The sequence below is a fragment of the Phaenicophaeus curvirostris genome, chromosome 4 (assembly GCF_032191515.1).
Source record: "Phaenicophaeus curvirostris isolate KB17595 chromosome 4, BPBGC_Pcur_1.0, whole genome shotgun sequence".
Lineage (NCBI taxonomy): Eukaryota > Metazoa > Chordata > Aves > Cuculiformes > Cuculidae > Phaenicophaeus > Phaenicophaeus curvirostris.
In genome coordinates this window covers 37273616-37296701 of record NC_091395.1, presented here as the reverse complement: position 1 = coordinate 37296701, position 23086 = coordinate 37273616, and positions in this window count along the sequence as shown.

The following is a 23086-nucleotide window of genomic DNA, read 5'->3' as shown; positions in this document are numbered from 1 at the left end:
TATCAAAACCTGAGATTTTCTCCACAATGTCTTCCTAGGACTGTCTTATTTCTTTTCTAAGCTAGAGAGAGTCTGTTCTGACCATGGTGACCTCAGGTGACATCATGCCAAGTCCTTTCCCATCCTGTCTGAGGGAACATGACAGCATATTACAGAGTGAAGTAAAAGTTATCATCATTGTGACCTGATGAATCCTAAAAGAATGTTTGGGGGTTTATATTATAGATTTTTTTTTAGCTTTAGCGTTCTTCTAGATAAAAGTAGAGTACTTTGATGCAGCATTTTCATTCACTGCTATCCAGATAATAATAGGATGACAAAGTACTCTCTAGAATTTTTCCATGACCCCAATAAAGATATAAAAACATATCTTGTTAAGTGTTTTGGTGTACAAGACTTCTATAACAGGATTTAAATGCATTGTGAAGTAGAAGCATTTATACATCAGCTTTTGCACAAGTTGATTGTAACTAGGAAAAGGAGCAACTTTGTTTTAAACCATAAAGCTATAACTGCATTTTCATCTAATGTGGAACTCTTTCAAAAACAACACATATCAGTTGAAGGCCAAGGCCTTCAAACATTATCCACCTGCAGGTTTTAATGGGGTCGTTCAGATAACGTGACCATTTCAAGGTGAATAGTAGTTAAAGGTCCAGGCCTTTGACATATGGAATAAAGCTGAGGCAAACAAACAGTAGCAAAGCTAGAGAATAATTTTGTCTCCTTAATATACATAATTTTCAAAATGTTTTATATTACCTGAAAAATTCAACACTGTTTATTAATACAGTTGAACCAAAAAAACACATTTAGATTTTTTTTCTGACCTAATTCACCCTGATTTCATACCAACACAATTTCATATAGTTTAATTGTATTTCTTTTGTTTTTCCTGATTGTACACAGTCAGACCAAAACCCTTATTATCACTTAAAACAAATTGCTCATTTTTTTAACAGCTTCCTGCAGTCAGGGTTTCTTATTATGTATCACATTTCTATTTCTTAAGTTAGAAATGTAAAGCAGCTGGGGGTCTAGCTGATTTAATGTCCAGATATGCTGCGAGGAAGAAAAGATTATTTTATGTTTCTCTGCTGATTGGTGATATGTGGACTTTTAGCTTGTTCTATAATATTTAGAAGGACTTACCAGGCACTATTACTGAGAAGAGGAACAGAAACTAAGACTAAGATTTGAACAAGGAAATTGAAGTGTAAGAAGAAACCTAACAAGCTCCTTTACTGATCCAGAGTCAGTGTGCTGGTAAGAGCTCCTCTGGGGTAGCCAGATGTGATTTCTTCTCAACACAGGCTTGTATCTTACTACATAGGCTTGTATTTTAAAGGCATGTGTGGTCGATCTAATCCCTGAAAACTGACATGTGCACATCTAATTTCAGTACAAAACCTGCTGAATTACAAAATGTTTGGACAGATGCTGAAAAAATTTAATGGTTTAGAAGGCTGAAGGCTGAATGATAAACAGTGCAAGAAATTTAGTATTTTATCCCATAATTACATATTATTTGAAGTATATTATTTTGAATGTTAAAACTAAACTATAAATTAAAAAAAACCCCTACAGATAAAACTGTAGGCCAGGATACTTGAGGAAAGCTATAAAAATCAGAAAGCTCTATTCCTAACTACTTTTCCTGGAAACCTGAAAGTAAGAAACAAGTACATAGCCATATCGTTTGAAAACATAAATTAAGATTTTGCATAATTTAGGAAAAACACAGCAATTTAACTAATTAAATATGACATTTGTGTTACATTGCCATCATGAGAAATATAAGGCTACATTTTTTTTGAGATTTGACCTATAAATTGCCTACTTCCGAATAATATAGACTTTCTGGAAAAAAATCTATATTATTTTGAATTTCTTAATAAGTTTCCAAGTGAACAATTCTTCTAAAAGGATGCCTTCGCCTGAGCCAAATAATTTCTAGATTGAATGAGAATTAAACACACCCTTTCTACTATTACGGATCTATCTTCCTCCCCCATGTTTCAAACTAAGCTTTCACATATTCTCAACTAGCTCTTTAGTCTCCTATTTGCAGAGACTAAATTAGGAACCTTGTCATTCCCAATTCCCTCTAAGCCATTAGGGAAAGATAAGCAGTTCCACAAGGTAACCCAGGCATTAAGTTATTACAGAAGAAATGCAAAACACCAAAGTTCTTAATGCGAGTACCTGCAGACAGGTAGGATTAATCCAGGCCAGACATCATACAGGAAAATTAAAAATTGTTATTAGAGCAAATCCATAAATTCCAGCTACCACCAAACTTCATTAAAATTCTTTCAGAAATAAATGAACTTTTTGACACAATAAATAATAAATAACAGTTTCAGGACTTGGTTCTACATAACACCAACTATTCAAAGCAAGAGAAAAATGCAACAGAAATCTGTACTTTCTTTACTGCAGAAATTCAGTATTAGTTTGAGAAGCTGCAAAACAGATCTAAACATTTTAGGGAATATATGTGTTGAAAATATGTGTTGATGTGAAACAGCATAATATAACCATAGCTTTCGAAGCATGCACCCGACTTTCTCTTTTTAGTTCCGTGTGCAGGATCTCCAGCAGAAGAACTGGAACACAGTATGGAAAAGAATCTAGTAAGCCTAAGAAAGAAACAAGATTATTATGTCTTAACTGCTTTAAAGGGATGCCAAGTGCTTCTTCTGCTGAGCATTTTGTACCTGAGACATAGCTGTCCACTAATGTATTTTTGTTAGCCACTAATGTGTTTTTGTTAGCCAAAGGTAGGATGAGGAAGTGCATCAGTGTTTAATTCCATTTTGGCCTCCTTTTCCCATCTGAGAGCAGGTCAAGTGCAGTATTGCTCATACAAGCTATATCCTTATTTTGGGAATACTGCATATTGATACTCTGATGCTATAGCAGATATGACTGTATGCATTTATAACAGAAAATAAAGGAAGGCCAGGGAATGATCTCACGTACTAGACTCAAAATTCCCCCTGCTACTCAAGTGCTAGATTGTTCTCTGGCTTCTGCTTGCATACTTTCCAGAGCAGTTCACTTAAAGACTTCTTGCAAAAGGTTACAGGGATGTCACAGCACGAGTTTTAGAGCCCTCCATATTGCACAGCAATTATCACAATTTCTACTTAAAGCAGCTTAAACTCTAAAATCCATGCTCATAAAACACCATGGACAAAGGCTGGATTCAGTTATTTGAATCAGTAATAAATCTTAAATTCTAGTAGGCTTTGAAAGCAGAAGACGATATTGTGTCATATGTAAGCCTTCTCTAACTTCCAAAATGGATCTGCATGAGTGGTATAAACTAAAGGATAAATTATACACTTGTGCAGACCAGGGGAGGGTACTAGAATAAAGTGGGAAAACAGTGGCTTTCCTGGAAGAATTGTCTAGATGCTTCTCTACCAATTCAATGTGAAATATTTGATTTCAGCACAGAATAGACAGCCAGACTGAAGCCAAAATAACCCAGGCAGATAATCCCAGGGGCATAATTTAAAACAAAGATAGGTTTTGCCAGCCAAACCAAGTAAAGCAAACAAATGAACCCAAACTGATAACCCTCATGACAATAACTTCTAAGTTTTGAGAGTTGATTATGCTTCACTTTGACAGATCATTGATGAAATATTTCAGATTCAGTCTGTCAGTCATTTATTAGGGGGTATGTAATGAACAGCATACAAAGTAGAATTGTTAAGTATAGTGCCTGCTGACAGTTCAGTTTAGAAGTGAAAGGTATAGAAAATTCTATTCAGAGCAAGTGTCATTTTTTTCCACAGGAAAAGCCTGGTTTGTGATAACAGTCTGCACAGATCTGGTAGGGTTGTTCCCCATTTGTGTGACCCCTTCTGCCACAGAAATATCAGAACAGTTAAAAAAAGAAAAGGTTAAGCACCCAGGGGAAATACAGTAAAGTATTCCCAAAGTGGTGATATTATCATATTAATTTCCTTACCTAGAAAAGATAATTAAAAGATACATTCTGATGTGTTTATATTTGAAGCTATCATTACTGCCATTTTTTATTTTACTTTATTTACCAATAAGGTTGATGAGAGGAACAATTATTCCTATTCATTTAAGATCATAGAATCATAGAATCATAGAATCACCAGGTTGGAAGAGACCCACCGGATCATCAAGTCCAACCACCAGATCTCAAATCTAAAGCAAAATATAAATATTCACAACTCGCATCAAGTAAAAGAATAATTCAAAAAGAACTGTAACAAGTGCAGTTCAATAGAAAACACATTCCTGACTCTTCTCAAACCGTAAGCCAGCATATCTGATTGCGATATCAACTAACTGTTAGTTGCTCATGCATTTCTGAAAAGCTAGCTAGATGAAGTTGTTGGGGCAGCTGTATGCTATGTCTTCTGAATCAAAGCAGGTCTGAAACTTCTAGGCAGTCCAGACTGGTGGGACAGGTTAACTTTTCACTGGTCCTGAGACACTCATATGTTCTTAGACACTTCGCTGCTGTGACTTGATCACAAAATTGGGAACAATATGAATGCTAGATTTTGGATCAGGAAGTTTATTTTGCTTTTACCCCACCTCAGACAGATAGGAACCATGGGACCCACAGCACGACAGGAGAGATCTCCTGTTTAATTTCTCTTTCCAGGGTTCTGGAACGGACAACACGGCAGTGTCCAGTACTGAGCCTGCAGCACTGCACAACAGTCTTCTGCAGACTAAAATGTTTTAGATCAAATTAAGATATTCAGTTCTGTACAGTGTTGATGCACTGTATGTCACACAGCTTGAGACTGAACAGTGCAATGGACATGAAAATGGTCTGTGGTGCCTATCACCTTAGCTTTTTGGATATATTGCAGTCCTAACATTGCTAAGGTAAAGCAAAGGAGCATGGGTCACACATATAATTCACTACAAAATTAATTAATACTAATAGTTGAAGCTACTACTCCTGGATACTTTATGCACAATTTTATTTCCAATTATTAATGGCAAATATCTATTGACATCTGTGAGAAATTTGTGCAGAGCAGAATTCTTGAAAAATACTCTGTTCCTTAGCTTCATTGTGGAGAAGATTTTAGTTATTGCTATCACCACCATGTGGACCAAGACCAGCAAATCCAGTTAACAGAAGTGTAGGACAGGTCAGAACACTGAAAAAAATGGCGTTTTTTCATACTTACCTGCAAACTGAGATCTAGCAGTGGCTTCAGGTTCATTATCTTATAAGGGCTACCATGCAAGAAAAGCCAAAATAATATTTACCATACTTCAAATCATTCAAACGCATACTAAGTTACAAATTTAGTGAACTGACAGAGGAAATAATATTTTTGTTACTCTGGGTCTGTGATCCCATAGTTCTTAATAATGATGCTTACTGGGTTTTTTGCAAGACTTTATCCCAACAGTTTATGTCACTGAAAGACTCCACTTCCCTTTCATTCTTCACACTCCGAAAGTCTTCTTTACTCCTCCATTCTAGTCTGTTTCTAACCACATTATGGTCTCATTAACTCTGTCAGATAGCTGGATTCTTTAAGGAAAGCCATATCACAGTGCATACTTTTTCTTTTGCTTAGCTTTGTAGTCATGATTTGGTTTTGTTTTTTTTTTATATTAAATACACAAGTATCTAACTCTACATTCAGCAGCTTTGATCATTTGCAGCCAAATGATTTGCCTGTGGATTATATCATGCAATTAAAACAAATATTGCTTTATATTTTAAAAAACTTTGTGGATACAGCCAAGCAAATAAACACGACCCATTATTTGTTTTGGGTTTTAGGCCTGTCCCTGAAACCTTTCCGGTTTATAGATTTTCTTTGCAGCAATAAAGTTCAGCTACTTTTTTACTATATTGGGAGTTATTCATATTTGGTTACCCAAAATGACAGGTATTCTTGTACTATCCATCCATAAAGTTGTCTATGTGGGTTTTGTAACAAAACCAGAAAAGGTCCAGAGATAAATAATTTAGTCTCTATAGCTCTTGGAAGTTGGCTGGCCTTTGCCTGCAGAAAGATTAAAGTAAATGCATCTTGATCTGAGTAATGAGTGGGAAGGGAAAGAATCTGTCTCTTAGAAGAAAATGCTATCTAAATTATGGATCACTTTCAGACGAGCTTGAATAGGGGTTTCAAGATGCAGCTTCTTAGGAGTTTGATAGATTTCACAACATTGGCTGAACAATTTATTTTCTGCCAGCCAAAACTGTGTTTGTAAACTGTACTGCCTGGTGACTGATGTTGCCAATGACAAACAATGAACAGGAAATAAGAGAAAAAATAAAAAGAAGCTCTGTTGACATAATGAGGAGAAACAATCCTTCATCCTGCTATCAGAGCTACTGGTCTGTGAGTTATACATCATTGTCATCTGTCTCACAGCCTGGGATGGCCACAGCACAATTAACTAAAATAAAGCATTCAGTGTGTTGCATGTATTTTCATCTGGTAACAGGTTTGTTTTCCTAACAGATTTACGGAAATGCACATTTTGTTGGAGAATATCCATGCAGATATAAACTCAGCTGTGTTGATTATATACATTACTATCTAAGCAATAGTAGATGAGAAGTACATTTTATTTGATAGTGTAAATCAGTTCAATGCAATTTTGAACTAAACTGTGCTTTTTAATTGTCTTTATACCAGAGTCAGAAGACAAGGAGCACTCTACTGGGTCTCATTTCCTTTTGAATAATTTAAAACAAATGAAGATTCATTTATGATTTGCTGCACTTTGAACCTATTGAACTAAGTTTAATCAGAAAGTTAGAGAATACAGTTTTCTGGTTTGCAATCTGGATATTATTAAAAAAAATTTTAAATGGGCTATGGACCTTCCATTTTTGGTATTTGGAAAGAATTGCTCTTTGAAGGGATTCATATCAGATGATTAGTTTTTATATACATATATATTTACACTTACTAATGAACAAGATTCCTTAATCACTAATGAAAATAAATGGTCTTCATCCAATACAGCTACATTACATTTTGGTTTTATGCGAATCCACAGATACTATGGGCCAGCTCTTCTAGTCTCGTAGTCTAATACAGGCAACATTTCTATGGATTTCAGCACTATGTGTGATTTACAGATTTAGACTTATGTAACTATCAAGTAAAACAATTCACTAGAGGTAAATGCTTAGAGTACTAAAGAAAACTGAATTGAAGACTTTTAATTTTAGCAACAACCGTTTAACCAAACCTACGTTTGTGGCAACCTTAACTTTTCAAAGATATTCAGCTGCACTGTTGTCACACATCTGATCAGAAAAACTTCCTTTAATCAAAACAGAATGCATATCAGTTTACTTGATTATCCACCTGCTCCTTTTAAAAATTACTATTTTCCTATATAATACTTAATTTTTCTGAATCCTTCTAAAAATGTGGGTTGATTTTAAACATTTATTTCATCCTTTTTCTACAATAGGGTCTTTTAGATAGTCCTAGTCATCTTTCCATTCTATAAATTCTCAAACTCCAAAATTCATATTTATTCCATTATTATTATATGTTATTCTTGTATTTTTAGTTCTGCATGTTTCAGATCTAGTGCTTCAGATCTGCTTTAGATTTTCTACTCACTAGAGAGCTACATAAGGTTATCAGTAGCAAATATTATTTTGTTTGTGCCTTGCAAACCTTCCTTTAGAGAACACATAAAACATTGCATATGGTTATTCATTCAACACTATAACATTCAGAAATGGACTTACCATTTGTTGACATCTGCAAAAGTCTCAACAATGTCTAGCACACATTAAGCCAACGTTATCACTATGAAGGAAAATAAAATAAGTGATCTTTTCATACCTGTACTGACTGTAATTGCTGCAGGTTATCTTAAACTGAAAAGAAAATCTGGTCTGCTAAGGCCACTTTTTGTATAATGAATGAAATTTTAGAGGCAGAACTCGATTATTTCTCATAATTTATTTTATGCATTCAGAATTTCAGTCTGTACGCAAAAAGCAATTTCAAGGGAAATTATCTTGATATCAAACTCTCTTTACATTACATTATGATTTGTATAGGAACATAGAATGACTTCGTGGTTAATCACTAGCTAGAGCAGAGCTCAAAATTCCCCTTGATATAATGATGCCCCATAAAATTCATCCACAGGCAAGTCACGCGGTGGCTAAAATCACAGTTTGGATAGAAAGTGGGCAAAAGCAGTGAACACATACACTGTGCAAGCAGAAACGAGGAGAGAGAAAGACCTGTATTATCTTTAGGTTCTGAGAAATCTGATCCACTTAATTGCAATCTCTGACATACACTGTCTGTGTGCTGACTAGCAAAAACCAGGAGAACTGACATGACTGGGTCTCTTTAAATTAACCAGATTCAACCTGTAGAGAAAGAGTTAATCTCAAATGAAGTCAAAATATGTGGAAAATTTCAAATGTGAAGGGACTTATGGAAAGGGAAAATGTAACTAGAAAAATGTGAGAAGCTGCACACAAGGTTTGGATGTTTATGTGGCCGATGCAATTGATCATAGTTCCACAACCAGGAAGGTTGTGGAAGAAGAAGGTGTAGCTGAAGCTCTTTTAGTTCAGTAACAAAGTAATGAACAGCAGTGGTTACAAAGACCAATTAAATATTCTAGAGCATATAGAAATTGAGACTGTATTAAAAAAATGTGATGAAAGGAAGCTTTAAGAAAGTACTGAGAAGCAAAGAAACTTCAATGATGGCTTAGGAATTTTAGCAGGAGATGTTAAGATGCTAATAATGACAGAGCGCATGATAAATAGTACCCTGTGATTAAAGTCCAAGTAATGGGACTGAAAGAAATATCGACCTTCCTAACCATACAAGTTTTGTACTGTGTTATACTTGCCCATGCCCCAGAGCCAGGAGTGCTAAACCCCCTTGCTCTGAGCCTAAGGGCAGCAGTGAGCTTGATGCGAGCTTTGCAAGAAACAACCGAGGCAGCTGCAGCAGTCGTGCTCCTTCTCTCAAGGGAAGACAGAGCCATCAGCCTCTGTAGCCCCTGAACCTAGTTTCTGACCACATGGTCCATATGACTCAGCCCAGCTACAAGACGGCCTTTCCCTGCAGCACAAGTGATGCAATCCTGTGTATAGACAGATGGCTCCCACTATCATGAGCAATTGATAGGACATGGAGGGGTTTTGAACATGGTTAGCTGTTTGCTTCTCCCATGATCTTCTTTCCATGGCCAGCAGATAAGAAAGTGGTCATGTGACACACAGAGAATGAGGGTTTGCTTTGTGGTAAATGGTTTCTGGGTTCATTGTGTTTCTTATTCTAGAACAAGCAAAAACCGTAAGCATCATTCCAATTTTGCTAAGATGTTTACATAAATATTTAAATAGCTCACTAAAACCAATGGGTTTGTATCAGATGATAACTGCTGTGAGCAGAAAATCATATTAACAGCATGAAGATGTCTGCTTATAGAGGTGGCATTACAAAAATCACATATTCATATTACAAATACATGAGACTAGAGAGCATATTTGAAATACCTTGAAACTGGATAGACTGTTTTCTGCCTACGGGAGTGGAATCTAAACTAGCAAGAAATCTAGTTGGCCTTTAAGTTATTGTAAACACAGAGATTGAGCAATTATCTTGTTCTTCAGTGAAAACAATAAATACAGCTGGAAAGCTAGGGCTCCCATTACCTTGTCTGGACTGATTAAGAACTTAATTTTGTGTAGTTATTCTTCTCAGCTGGAAAGTATGTAAGGGGAATAAATATGATATCTCACTATTCTGCCAGGCCTGATAGTCTGGATCATCCAAGTTTGTTTTCATATTCTCTGAATAAAATTTTCTGTGAAGAAAGCCATTTTCTGATTCTTCTCACCATGGGTGAGTTCATCCAGTAAAATTACATTTAATTTCCTGTCGAAGAGCTTGCTTCCCAATTATATTTCTGAGCCTACACAGAAAGGGATTTTCATTCTTCCTAATATCAAACATAAAAGAAAGAAATAAAAAGAAAAAATTGGCTAGACAAGCAACTTGGAACTGTGGTGACCTCCTTACCACACAGAGGACATAGAATCAATGCAATGTAAATACCCTTGTGCTATCCACAAAGCAGTCACTTCTCCCCATACCACTATCCATCCCTGACCTAAATTCCACCTATTTATAAGCTTTATAGCTATTCAATGATCCATATCTCTCATTTCATTATGAAATCAGAAAGAAAAAAAGGAAATTATAGACCTACTAGGAATCAGAAAGAATATTTTCACAAGTGCAAGGAGTACTCATTTAACACATTTGGAAAAAAACGCTTCAAGAAATCTGACTTGAGAGGACACACACCACATCCTTTCCTACATTTTGTTCCAATTTTCATCATCTTTAAGTGCATTTTGTGAACATCTCTAATCTCTCAAGGAGGGTATTCAGCAAATAACAACACAAGAACATCGTTGTTCAAACTATTTTCACTAGTTTTTCTCAAGTGACAACAGGAATACTAAAACAACAGAAATGTCCTTTTTCCCAGCGTTTTACATATTTTAAAGGAACTCTTGTCGATTTCTGTCCACGTAAGAAATGACTTAAAACCAATATTTGGTGGATGGATTTCTAATTCTATCAGACAGAAAACATCAAAGTTTAGGTCAGAATCTGGTATTTGGGGTTTTTTCTCATAATTCAGGGATATTAAGGTATAAGACTGAAGTTAATGGAACTTACAGTATTCTGAATCAATATTATTTATAGAAAAGAATAAATACCTGTCAAATAACATTAAACCAATGGCATGATACAAATTGAAAAGTAAGTTTTTATGCAACAGGGAAAGAAAGAAAATTACTTTTTAAAAGGACTTTGTAGAGATTTTAAAATAAATTAATACAATTTTAAATCACATCGAACTGTAGTGATTATTTTAAATTAATCTTTTAAAATCCACTTTTTAAAATCCTTCCAAATGTAATCCTTGGTTGAGATAAAAACCAAATTCCATTTTTTTTAGCTGTTTATTTCTCTGGTAAATCAGGCTATTCTATTTTAGATCACATGAGCTGCTATTAGAGTCAATGATTAATGATATTTCTTATGCATCAGGGGCTTAGTCAGCCCCCATCATCTGTGGTCCATCCAAGAGGATTAATCATTTATAATCAAATCCAGGTGGATTAATCATGCCCTGGATAGGAAGAGTCAGAGCTGGCTCAGTGCAGAGCCAGTTCAGACACACTGGGCTTCTTTTAGCAGGTGAAGTGCAACAAATGTGCTCTGCCATTTCCAGGTCCCCTCACATATAGAAAAATGTTAATCACTTCTATATTCTGCAGAACCTTCACATATCAAACCTAAAGATCCAGGTTAGTTATATTCACTGCAAATTTATTATCTCAAGCTCCCTGAATTGAAAGCATTGAAAAATATGATGCTGACGTGTAGTTAGTTTGGGTCCTGTTGGGTTTATTAGTCTCCACTCACTTGCTTCTGCAGTGTACTTCATTGTGCTCTTAGTCCAGGGCAGCTGTGCATAAAGAACAGAAACCAACTCAGTTCTGACACCTGGTAGCAAACCTGAGAAGCTCCTCAGAATTTGAAACACTCAGCACAGAAAAGATCCTTTTAGTGAATGCATGCAGGAAAACATTGCTGAGGGAGCTAGCAAAGAGCTGAAGCAAAATGAACTAAAGCTGCCTTTGAGCGGTGCCACACCACAATCTCTGTATTTCAAGGGCTTCCATTATGTGGTTTTCCTGGATACCTCAGTCTCTAATTAAAGAAATACTGCCTATATATTATGTGGACCACACAGCTTAGAAATTCAATGTTAGTTTTTCTACTGGCCACTCTCATTAAGTGGTGTAGTCAAATTCGAGATACTACATTCAGGTATAACCTCTACGCTGCAGGAGTTGAGCACTAGAGGAGTTATAGCATCCTGTAGTGCACAGGTAGGCCTTGCATGCCTCTGCAACAGGGCTGTGTTATGGCTATAGACACAGCAGCCCTAGCTCTGTGTGTCATAGAGGAAGCCAGAAGGCTTCCTGAGCTGTATATTCCTGAGCTTCCTTTTCTCATACAAGCCCTCATACAAGAGCTATCTACTAAATCTGCCATTGCCTTTAACTCTGCTTTCATTTTGTGCCTTGGCTTTATATGATGGTTTGAAAGGGAAAAAGAAAAGGAAGAGAACAGATAAGAAAAAAAATAACAGTCAAGAAGAAAAGCTCATTTACCTAGTCGCTTTGTGTAGAACAAGTCAAGTTTCTTCTTTACTTATGGCAAATATTTTTTCATCATCTTCTTTATGTGCAAAATATCTTCTTTTGCTATGATATCTAGGCAACAGCTGAAGATGGAGAACAAGTTCAAAGACTAATAGGAAACACGAAGCCACTTCAGTTCCAGAGGACAAGATACATACTGTTTGCTAACAGACCACAACTAGATATAGGAAAAGTTTTTAATTGCTTGTCAAAAGCACGTCAACTACATGGTTGCAAATCAGTAACTGTAAATTCCTTTTATAATTTCAGTGTTATCCCTAGTATAATATGTAATTTAATGGGCCACATACAGAAAGAAAATGCCTAAATAATTTCAATTATGAAAAACTGAGAAAATATTGTTTCATTTTTATTGCTTCTTTGGAATTATTAATGATTTTTAACAGCCTAGCACTAAACCAAAAGCAAAATATTAGGTAATATAAGGTATTTTGTAATCTGTTTTATCCGGGACATTTATATAAGGCACATAGCTTTGAATACATTCTCAGTTATGAGAAAATAAACACATGAATGTAGATTTTGGAAACCAACTCACTCCATTATGAAATTTCACCAACTATCCTGAAATAATTTATGTATTTAGATATAAAAGTGCATTTAGTAGCTGTAATTGCATATTTTACAGCAGTTTAATTGAGGAGCACAACCATTTTTTTTATACTGTCTTGTTTGCAATCAACAAATATAAATAAGCACAAGGAAAAGAAGGCAGACTATTTCCTCTCCCACTTCTTTACTCTTCAGCCAACTGTTTGAAGAAAGTGTTGTCCCATAAGGCAGAGAAATGATAAAAGATTTGACTTCCTGCACCTTTGGTCTATACTGATACTGTCTCACAGGTCCCTGTAGGCGGCACTGATAGAATACACAGATAGATATGCATGATCACTGTGATCATCTAGACTGCATCCAACATAATCAATTAGTAATGAATTATTCACTTTAGAGGAAAGTTTAAGAAAGAGTTGGTTACTGAGATCCTCATCTCTATCAGCTCTGAGAAGACAGACACTCTTAGCTTTTTTTGGAGGGCAGCCTGTTGCCTGTACTTTCACACCCCACGTACCTGCGCATTGAGGGAAAAAGGTGGTGTGGCTGCTCACAGACAGACATACAGATGTGCTTTGTACCTAATCATTAAGCTGAAGACAATACTAAGGTATCTATCCCTCTATAATTTTTTTAACATTTAATTTTACTTGGCAATTTATAAATGTCAATACAAATTAGCTACAATGTATAGATGACAACCTTTGTTATTTTTGTGATACAATGCTTGCAATATTGTAGGAGTTGAAGATTTAGACTACAGGCCAATGTCAATTCTTTCCTCTATTCATAGGAAATTGTGTTATCACTACAGGAAAAAAGCAGAAAAAATTAAAGCTTTCCCACTTCTGTAGCTTCATCCTGACATAGCACAGCAGAGCTGTCATTTTATGTGGAAAAAAAGAAATTATTAAGAACACTATACACCACTGCTAAAAACAAGTCAAGGGCAGGAAACCTTAGTGGGGATTTCAAACTGTAAGTCCTCGGTACACAAATACGTCAACACATTTTATAAAAAGTAAAACCAAACAAAAAATTGTGAAATTTCAAGCAATGAAATGTCATTCTCTTTTCTTCCATCTAAAAGCAAGATTGTTCTTGACCTTTGGAGGCACTTGAAGTTTGTTGCGAAGGAACACTTAGTAGCTGCAGCTTATATGAAGCTAAACAAGAATAAAGACACTCTAGTACAATAAGTCCATTTTAATATGTGTTCCTCAAGGACTTTTGGTGCCACTTGCCATATATTCATAGGTGTCTTAGATTTTAACAGTTATAAACATAGTATTATTCGGTAATAAGTAAAAGTCTTCTACAGTGCAAGCAAAAAAAAAAGATACCTAGATGCAGCTAAAAATCACATTTCATGATTAAGTTAAAAAATTGCTTCTTGCTCCTTGCAAAATTAAGACGAGGTTCTGATATTGAAAATTCAACTGACGGCATTTTTCAGCAGTGACTGATAAATAACTGAGTAACATAAATGAGGGTGAATATTATACTGTTCCTTTTTAAAGGACATTTTTACTTAACTGAAGAAATGAGAAATTGGCATGTATCGTTATTCACTTTGGATTCTATCTGCAAGAATTTTTAAAGGTGAGTTACCACATGAGAGCTCTGCTGTTACTGACATTCAGTGATAAAATTATCAACAAATCTGCAGTCAGGAAAGGAACAGGGTTTTTTTGTGGAGTTTGGGAGGTACGGGTTGTGTCTGGTGTTTTGTTTTCCTTTTGCAGTTGAAGTATGGTCTAGTACCCAAAAAACCACTGGGATGTTTAAGCAATAGTGCCTGCTTCTGAAGGATTTCTGTAAAACAAAGAACTACTACCCTTCTTGCTCTCTTTTTGTGGCTTCAGTCTTTTCTGTATATGGTTATATACCAATATGCATCAATGACACCAATGTTCATAATCAAACACCTACTACTTGTGACTGTGGAAGATGGTCTTTTCCTGACCATTACCAATATATTCCTAAATTTGAAAATGAATTGGTAACAATAATATTCACCCATATCCACACATGGAAGATGCTGGATAAAAGTGATCAAGTGATGCTCGTATGCTAAGGTAACACTGAAGTGTCAGTCCACTTGTTGGAGAACTGCCAACCATTCTTCCCCAAAATGTGAAAGAATTTCACGGAGTATATGGAGAAATGGAAAATGTACTCCTGGTACATAATGCATGACTGATAGAGAGTGTAAGATGTGTTTAAACTGATTGACATATTGAGAATCAGATGGAGAGAACAAAAGAGGTGTTAAATACTTTAAAAAGTAAAAATATCAGAAAGGAAATGAAGAATGGAAAAGAAGAATGAATGAAAATATAAGAGCAGGAAAAATGAAGAAAAGCAGAATAAAAAGGTAAAGACTAAAGAGCATGAAGAGCAAGAAGTAATAAGTAAATGCTGAGGTCTGTCAAATTCAGTCAAGAACATTAACCCATATGTAAAGGAAATTAAGCAAAATATATTGAAGCAGATGTTCTTAACTTTTTTACCAGGTCTAACACACAATCTCAGACTTTCATGAGGCATGTTTTACGATTTGGAATAAACTGTAAAAATGAGAGAAAATTGAGATGTTAACATCAAGGGCATAGATTAAGAAAAATAAATTAATTTCCATCTAATAAATCTGAGATTAACAGAAAAAGATGTTAGTTCATGTAGCTCTGGTAAGTACTGAAAAAAAAAGTCCTGAGAAAGGTCAGTGCCAAGGAGTTACTCAGTGAGATAATACAGGACCTAACGCAGAAAGGCATGAAATGAGTCTGAGAAGGTTTTTAAGGCATTTAGGAACAACACCTTTTCATAGATGGTGATTAATATATGAAACTGACCATCAAAGACAACAGCAATAGCTGTAACCATAAACTCACTCCAAAACAGTTATAACTTTCTCTTTTTCTCAGGAGAAAAGGACTATTGCAGGGTCCAGACAAGTATTACTCGGTTGTTGTTATAATATGTGATGTGCCACCAAACAAGCATTTAAAATTCTGTAGGAAGGAGTTTTCTCCCCACTGCACACTGCTCATAACCATTATTCTGCTGTCTGTTTCACAGACATTTTGCACACACACGTTGAGCAAATAAGTATGAAAGTTAGTTACTCCTTTGAGAATGAGATATACTGAAATCTTTATGGAGAAAGGTATCTTACAGGAAATTCATGGTGCATGAGGGAGAATTAGAAAAAAGAAAAAGGATTTCCTAGTCTGCCTAGAACACATGATTCTCACCCATATTCCCTCAAAAAAGAAAAATAGATAACCCACAGAACTGGGATATTTATTCCTACTGTTATATTAATGCAGGATATTGATTTTATCAGCTGAACAGTATTTTTTAAATTACTCCTATATTCATCACTTTTATTAAGTACACAGAGTGTCTGTGTATGTGTATGGGTGTCTACAGCAGAATTTTTGGTGCATGAACATATAAATGATCATGGATGTATATTTGTCTTTTTAAAATTCAATTCTATATGTTCATTCAGCTATATGTAATCTAATTCTGAGATTTAAATATGAAGTTACCTATTGTCCTCTAAAACCTGTTTTAAGTTGAGATACTAAACTGTTGCTACTTGTGTCATCATAGGAGAAGAAAGTCAGGCTCCTGGATCCCATCACCTAAGCCCAGCACATAGAATAAAGGGCAGGAGACCAAAGCTTGCTGCAATGAAAGCAAATGGAAAACTCTTGGAAAGAGATGGAGAATTATCAGGGACAAATAAGCTGGTAGAAAAAAGGGAACTCAGTCAATTGGCTGTTTCATTGTCCTGGGAAACATCTCAAAGTCTGACCTGTATGATCATTGTATCTTAAACAATTCTTTGGAGCAGTTGTATAGCCCCATTTATTTTCATTATTGTTCGCTTTGTAATAGCAACAAACAAGAAAAAGGAGCATTTAATATTTATACTGCATGAATGAGGAGAAGAAAGTTTCTTCAGTTGTGAAACAAAAGTCATAATAATTTATGCAAGCAGAGATTACCAGTGAGAAGTAAAAGCATGACATTAATGTAACCAACCTGAAGTTTGTTACACATTAGGACAGAAACAGTGCCAAATTATTCCCTCCTGGTGATAAGAGTTTTTAATCTAATAAAGACTGTAATTATTATTCACTCATCAATATTGTTAATTCTTTTTTTAATTAATTCCTTCTGTTAAAACAGTTTCTACAGTCTAAATGGAAACAGTACCTCTTTTCATAGCACGTATGCAATCAGTGTGTTAGATGCCAGGGAAGCTGGCAAGCTGGTAAGGAAATAGGATAACAAAGAGAAATAAAGGGAAAAGAAAATTTTCTTTTAGGAAGAACATCCTGAAATAGCATTGTAGCCACTACAGTGACATTGACCTTTGAAATAAATAAACTGCAATGCAATTACTTTTTTATGCCAGCACCATCTATAGCAACTTGAACGTTTATATTTTATGAAGACAAATCTTCTTACTTCATATTGATCTCTTTTTACCACTATCCATTTCTTATAACCCGTGCCTATTTTTCCTTATATTCTGAATGTCTTTGAGTAGTCCATATCTTCTACTGATTTGGCAGGTGTCTAGGACATTGTATATGATGACAGGAATAAATATTACTGTTGAAATTAAATGCTTTCCTGTTTTTCACTCTTCTTTTGTGTATAATATCTTCCTGTTTTAATAGCAGCTACTCTTGTGAAGTCGAGAGTGAAAATAAAGAGGCAGAGGGAGAATATATTTGTCGTGTTTAAAACAAATATTTTCATGGAACTACTCATACTGATGAGCATGTCCTTTCCTTGTTAGTTACAGCTTAAAGATTTTATTTCCACTGTGTATCTAAGATGCATGAATTTTACTTTCCTCTATCAAGTTTACTTATTTTTTTAGATACTTGCAAAATCACTAAAAATCCTCTCAGATTCAAATTAATTTAAACAATGGAGTGACATCTGAAACATTTGATCATTTCTATTTTCAGTGCTTCCAGGTTTTTAGTAGATACATTATGCCATGGCCTAACATGAGTCTTGGAGGACACTAACTATTACACAGCTTTGAAGATGATAGTTTGGATTTCTGCAAAACAAAAAAAACCTTGATTTTTACAGTAACAGTATATAAATTTATGATCATTGTGAAAGAGCACTTACTGGAATCAAGCAAATGTCCTTATTGCACACAATCAATAGAAATGGAATCCTAAATAACAATATTTATTACTTTATTGATAACGTAGCAGGTTTTATCAGTTGCTGGATCAGTTTATATTTTACACACTGTATTTCTGAAAATCTAGTATATCAAGAATTAATAGCACACGTGACTAAAGTTTTGCTTGGCTTAATGTAACTGAGTTGCAGGTTTTCTGTCTTCTGCTCATGCACAGCTTTGTCTTACAGTGAAAAAAGAGAAAAACCTTGATGCAGAAGTGTAGTTATTGTAATGCACTCTGTGCAGTCATTGTAGCCCTTGCAGTATTAATAAATAGAGTTTTCAGGTCTAAATAACAGATGGAAAAAAGTGAAGGCAAAAGGCAAAAACAAGTGCTAATGTCCATTGTGTTGAGTTGAACACAACCAGCAGATATGCTGCCACCCAGTCTCTTGCTTACTCTTCCCATGGGGAGAGGGATAGAGAATCAGAAATGCAAATCTCAAAACATGTAGATTAAGATATAGATGAAGCAAAACTGTGAGTAGAAGCAAAGCAAATAATAGAACTCATTCACTGTTTCCAAACAGCAGGCAGGCAGGCAGCCACCTCCTGGAAAGCATGGCCTCAACATGTCACGGTTACTCAAGAAGACAAATCCCATAAACCTGAACATCCACCCTTTCCTTCAGCTTGTATTGCTGAGCATAGCACCATATAGTATGGAATACTTGTTTGAAGGGGTAGAGGGGGAAGAAAACTTTGACACCGTGCAGACACCTTTCAGCAACAGCTAAAACGTGGTTGTATATCAATGCTGTTTTAGTCACAAATTCAAAGCACGGCATCATTAGGACTGCTACGAGATAAATTAACTCCATCCAAGACAAGCCAAGTACACCCATAACTGAGGTACAGGCCAGATGTCGGTATTCTTGTGCCTAATAAACAATCAGTACCTTCTTCCATTACGTCACCAGAGTCAATGAAAGAAATGAGAGAAATTTCTCTATTCACTTTTTCAATTGTTCAGACATAGCAGATGTTGAACTGCTTATCCAGTCAGTGGGTTGCTTAAGTACCAGAGTTTACAGAACAGCGGCATTATGCTGGTTCAGAATAGCTAGCATCTGCTAAAGAGGCATGGTCTTCTAATAACAGAAGACCCTTGTAAGGGCTCAAAAGAAAATACGTTCAGTGGAAATGATCTGAATCTATAAGGTTGAGCTGTAAGTGCAGTATACCACTTCAGTACGGCTTCTGAAAATATGATAAAATAATGAAGAATGTTGACTTTAAAAAAAAACAAACTAGCGTCCTGTTTAGTACATAAGAGAGCACCACTGTGAACTATTGCCATCTGTAGTTTCATTAAGTCTATTGATGCAGTGTCAGATCTAAAACTATAAAAGAGGAAACAGTTCTGAGTAATGAAATTATATTTATTAGTGTGGTCTCATTTTCTAATTAATATGTGTGGAAAAGATGAATAGTTTAGCTGTGACTCATCGTCAAAGATATCATAGCTGAAGTTACAGGTAATTGTAATTTCTGAGAAACTCACCTCTGAGTTTTGACAGTGTCAAGGACTTTTGATTTAGCAATCTACCACCTTCATATTGCCATGAAATGCACAGGTAGTAAAGAGGGCAGTTAAATCCAACTTCATTAATCTTGTATGCTTAAGCTTACAGCTCCTATATAAATAGAATATTAAGATAAATTACAAAGAGTCAATGTTCTGTCAGAAAACCAGCCTGAACCTCTTTTGTTGGCATACAGCTTTCACAGTGTTTTACTCCATAATAGCTCTCTGTGCTATACAGTAAGTTTATGTCCCACAGGCAGTTGGCACTCCAATTATTCATATTTATAATAGACTTTGCCTGTCTCTTAAAAGAAAGTTAATGTGATATAAATTTCGAACACCAAAGCAATATTTTAAAGTTGCCTTCAGATTGTGAGCTAACAGTGGAGGACTTTTTAGCCATATCTTTGTGGAAACTACCAGAACTTCCTTAAGTCAGTTTTTATAACATATTATTTCCTTACAGTATCATCAGCTGTGCTTTCATTAAGCTTGAGATACATACACCTGCACAAATCACAGTCTCCCTCAGATACAATTAGATTTAGACCAAAAGAGAAAGAAGATACTGTAATTCAAAATGTCTTTCTTAACTAGGATAAGTGTCTTAGAACCTATCCAGATATCAGACTCAGAAGTTGTTTTAAACTTAGCTCTTTAGTACCCCAAATGCTCACAGGTCTTAGGGAGAATTAGCAGGAAATATTTCAGAGCCAATACCCATCTGATTTTAAAGATAATTTGTGTGTGATTCTCTTCTGAGGGTAAGGCTTTCATATATATCCTCTAATACTCTAGATGTTGTATTTTTATGAACACAAAAACTCAGTTTTTGAGGACTTTCGTGTTTATATTTTCGCCTTGCAGAATTAATTTCTGAGATGCAATTATATGTGTAAATCTTTCACTGCCAAACTAAATGATGCAGAAAACTGAAATGAGGGATCTGTGTTGAAAATGGACAGCTAAACCAAAGCAAATATTGTCTGGTTCCAGTGGCACTTTTCATTAGAGCTTAAAAGTGATTATAAATAAATACTATGGCATTAGAAATACAAAACCATTTTGGTCTTCGTTGATGCAAAGAACGTAGAAGCTTGGGCCATACTGGAACAATATTTAGGTATAGGTCATTCTAATACTGAATCTCCTTGTTCCTGGTGGAACAGATTTATAAGGGGCAGGAGATACCCTTTTCCTTAGGCACAGAAAAAGTGCCTAAGGAAAGGCACAGAAAAAGTGCCTAAGGAAAAAAAAAAAAAGAAAAAGTGCCTAAGTGCATTCATCAAAGTTTTTCTTTGGAATTTTTAACTAATACATTAAAAATGAAGCCTAAAAATTGCATGAAAAAGTGTCCGTGATTGAGAAGAAAATTACCCCACCTAGAGCACCAGTTTGAGGACGTTCACCACAGAGACAGCCTGAAAAGGAGGTAAGGAGATCTCTGAGTTCATTTAAACCTCTGTGATAATCTGTTCACAGAGCAAAACTGTGCCCAAGCAAGCAGGTTTGTCAGTGTGCATGTTTTGGTAAAAAAAAATCCATGAAACTTATTATGTAATTCTTAGCATTAGCCCACGGCTACCGGTCACAGTAAATGCTGTTAATTCCCATCATCTAATATATGCCACATTGATCTGTCCTATGCTAATTTTTGCCATTTATGTGCTAAACAGCAAAGAACATCCATAAACCTTTTTGATTTATGACACAGAGAGCCCTTATGCAGATTTACTCTCTAGAAAACAGAGACTGGCTAATCAACCCCTCGTAGCCTCTGAAGCACAGAGCTGTTTTTTAGCAAAATGTGTACTGATGCATTTACTATCAGGCAATATTTACACAATGTAACTCATACTCTCCTGTCAGACCGCTGAAGTGCATACAATTAATAATCTGGTCTCAAGTAAGTCTGAGTTGTTTTGTCTGAAAAAATAACAGAACACAAATTTAAAAGGTATTTGAACAAATTTGAAATTAAGTCATTACGCTTAAAGGCCAGATTCTCAGCAAGCACAAATTAAGGTATGAGAACTTTACACAAGATGACAACCAGACTCTTATGGCTAACATTAGACATCTGACATTAGAAATAGTTTATATATTTTTCTTTACTACAGTGCAATTATTTTAAGTGGTGTAGATCATTAAAGTTATTGCCACAGTATTATACTTATTAGAAATACCTTGAACAATCATTCATCTTATTAATCATCTTTCTTGCTAACATAAGGAGCTATAGTACAGTATGTTTGAGCACAGTAAAAGTAATCTAATCAACTGCATGAATTGCATCCACTAAATAGTACTGGATCCATCAGTCTAATCTTGAGTGGTTTTCATTACCATTTCCGTGATTGTTTTAATGTGTTGTGTATACATTCTTCTAGTGTGTGTACTAGATAGATACCAAATTCACTTGTTATACATGAGTAGTCATACCACATGCCATTTGGAAGATCTTTTTTCTTCCTTAGTCTTGCAGAAATCTTCATATTTTCATAAGCTGCAAAAATTCCAGCTTATTTTAATAATTCTCGTCTTCAGTAACCTCTAATTGCTCATAGTTATTGTTATTTCTGATCATCAGCAGTGTATGGTATAATAGGCTTACAAGATATAACGGGCAGCTCAAGTTCAGTGTTACCACAATTTTTTCTCTAGAATGAAAGCCAATATTTTATTGAATGTAACCACTGAACAATAACTGGGAATTCTTCTGTTTTTCCCTGAAGTCATTTACAGGACTTTAGTCTTACACACTCAGTAGGTTAACGTTTTCCCTGTTTTATTTTGAAGGACAATTCATGGAAGTTTTCCTCTTAAAATGACTTTGGTTGATCAAGCATTGCCTGGGGAAGACAAAGGGGAAGAAACACTCTGTTCAATGATCAGTCAGGACAGACACTTTGAAAATTATTTTCAACAATTGGGTAGATTTTTCTAAACAGCAGAGATGATCTGCTGTTTCACATAGAAGTTCTGTTGTCTTCTGCTGCTTTCACCAAGAAAATAACAGTTGTCCATTTCCTTTATGATTCTCATAGGTTCAAATTCAGTATATGTTTCAGAACATGTAGTCATTTTATTTGTCATTACAGTTTCCAAAATAAAATTATCCGGCTTGACTGATAAGTTTGCATTGCACTTTGGGTTTTTTTTTAATAAAGTAGTTATATAAAAGATGGTCAGATTTATCTTAGCTGTAGAGATTCAAAATCAAACATTTTGTAAATGTTTTCTTCAACAAGGGCATATTACACATTATTGCAGGATATCATACAAAATAATTCATGGGACTAGGTACTGTGGCATTTTGTCTAATAGTAGAGAATAATTAAGCTATAAATACATGTTTAGATTATATTAAGTGGCATATTTTCCTGCTGATGCACAGGAAATTAGCTGTAAAAGGCCTATTAGTGTTAAGTAGAAGCTGTATTACTAAATCTGTTTGCATCACTCTAGAGGTTTACCACTTAAG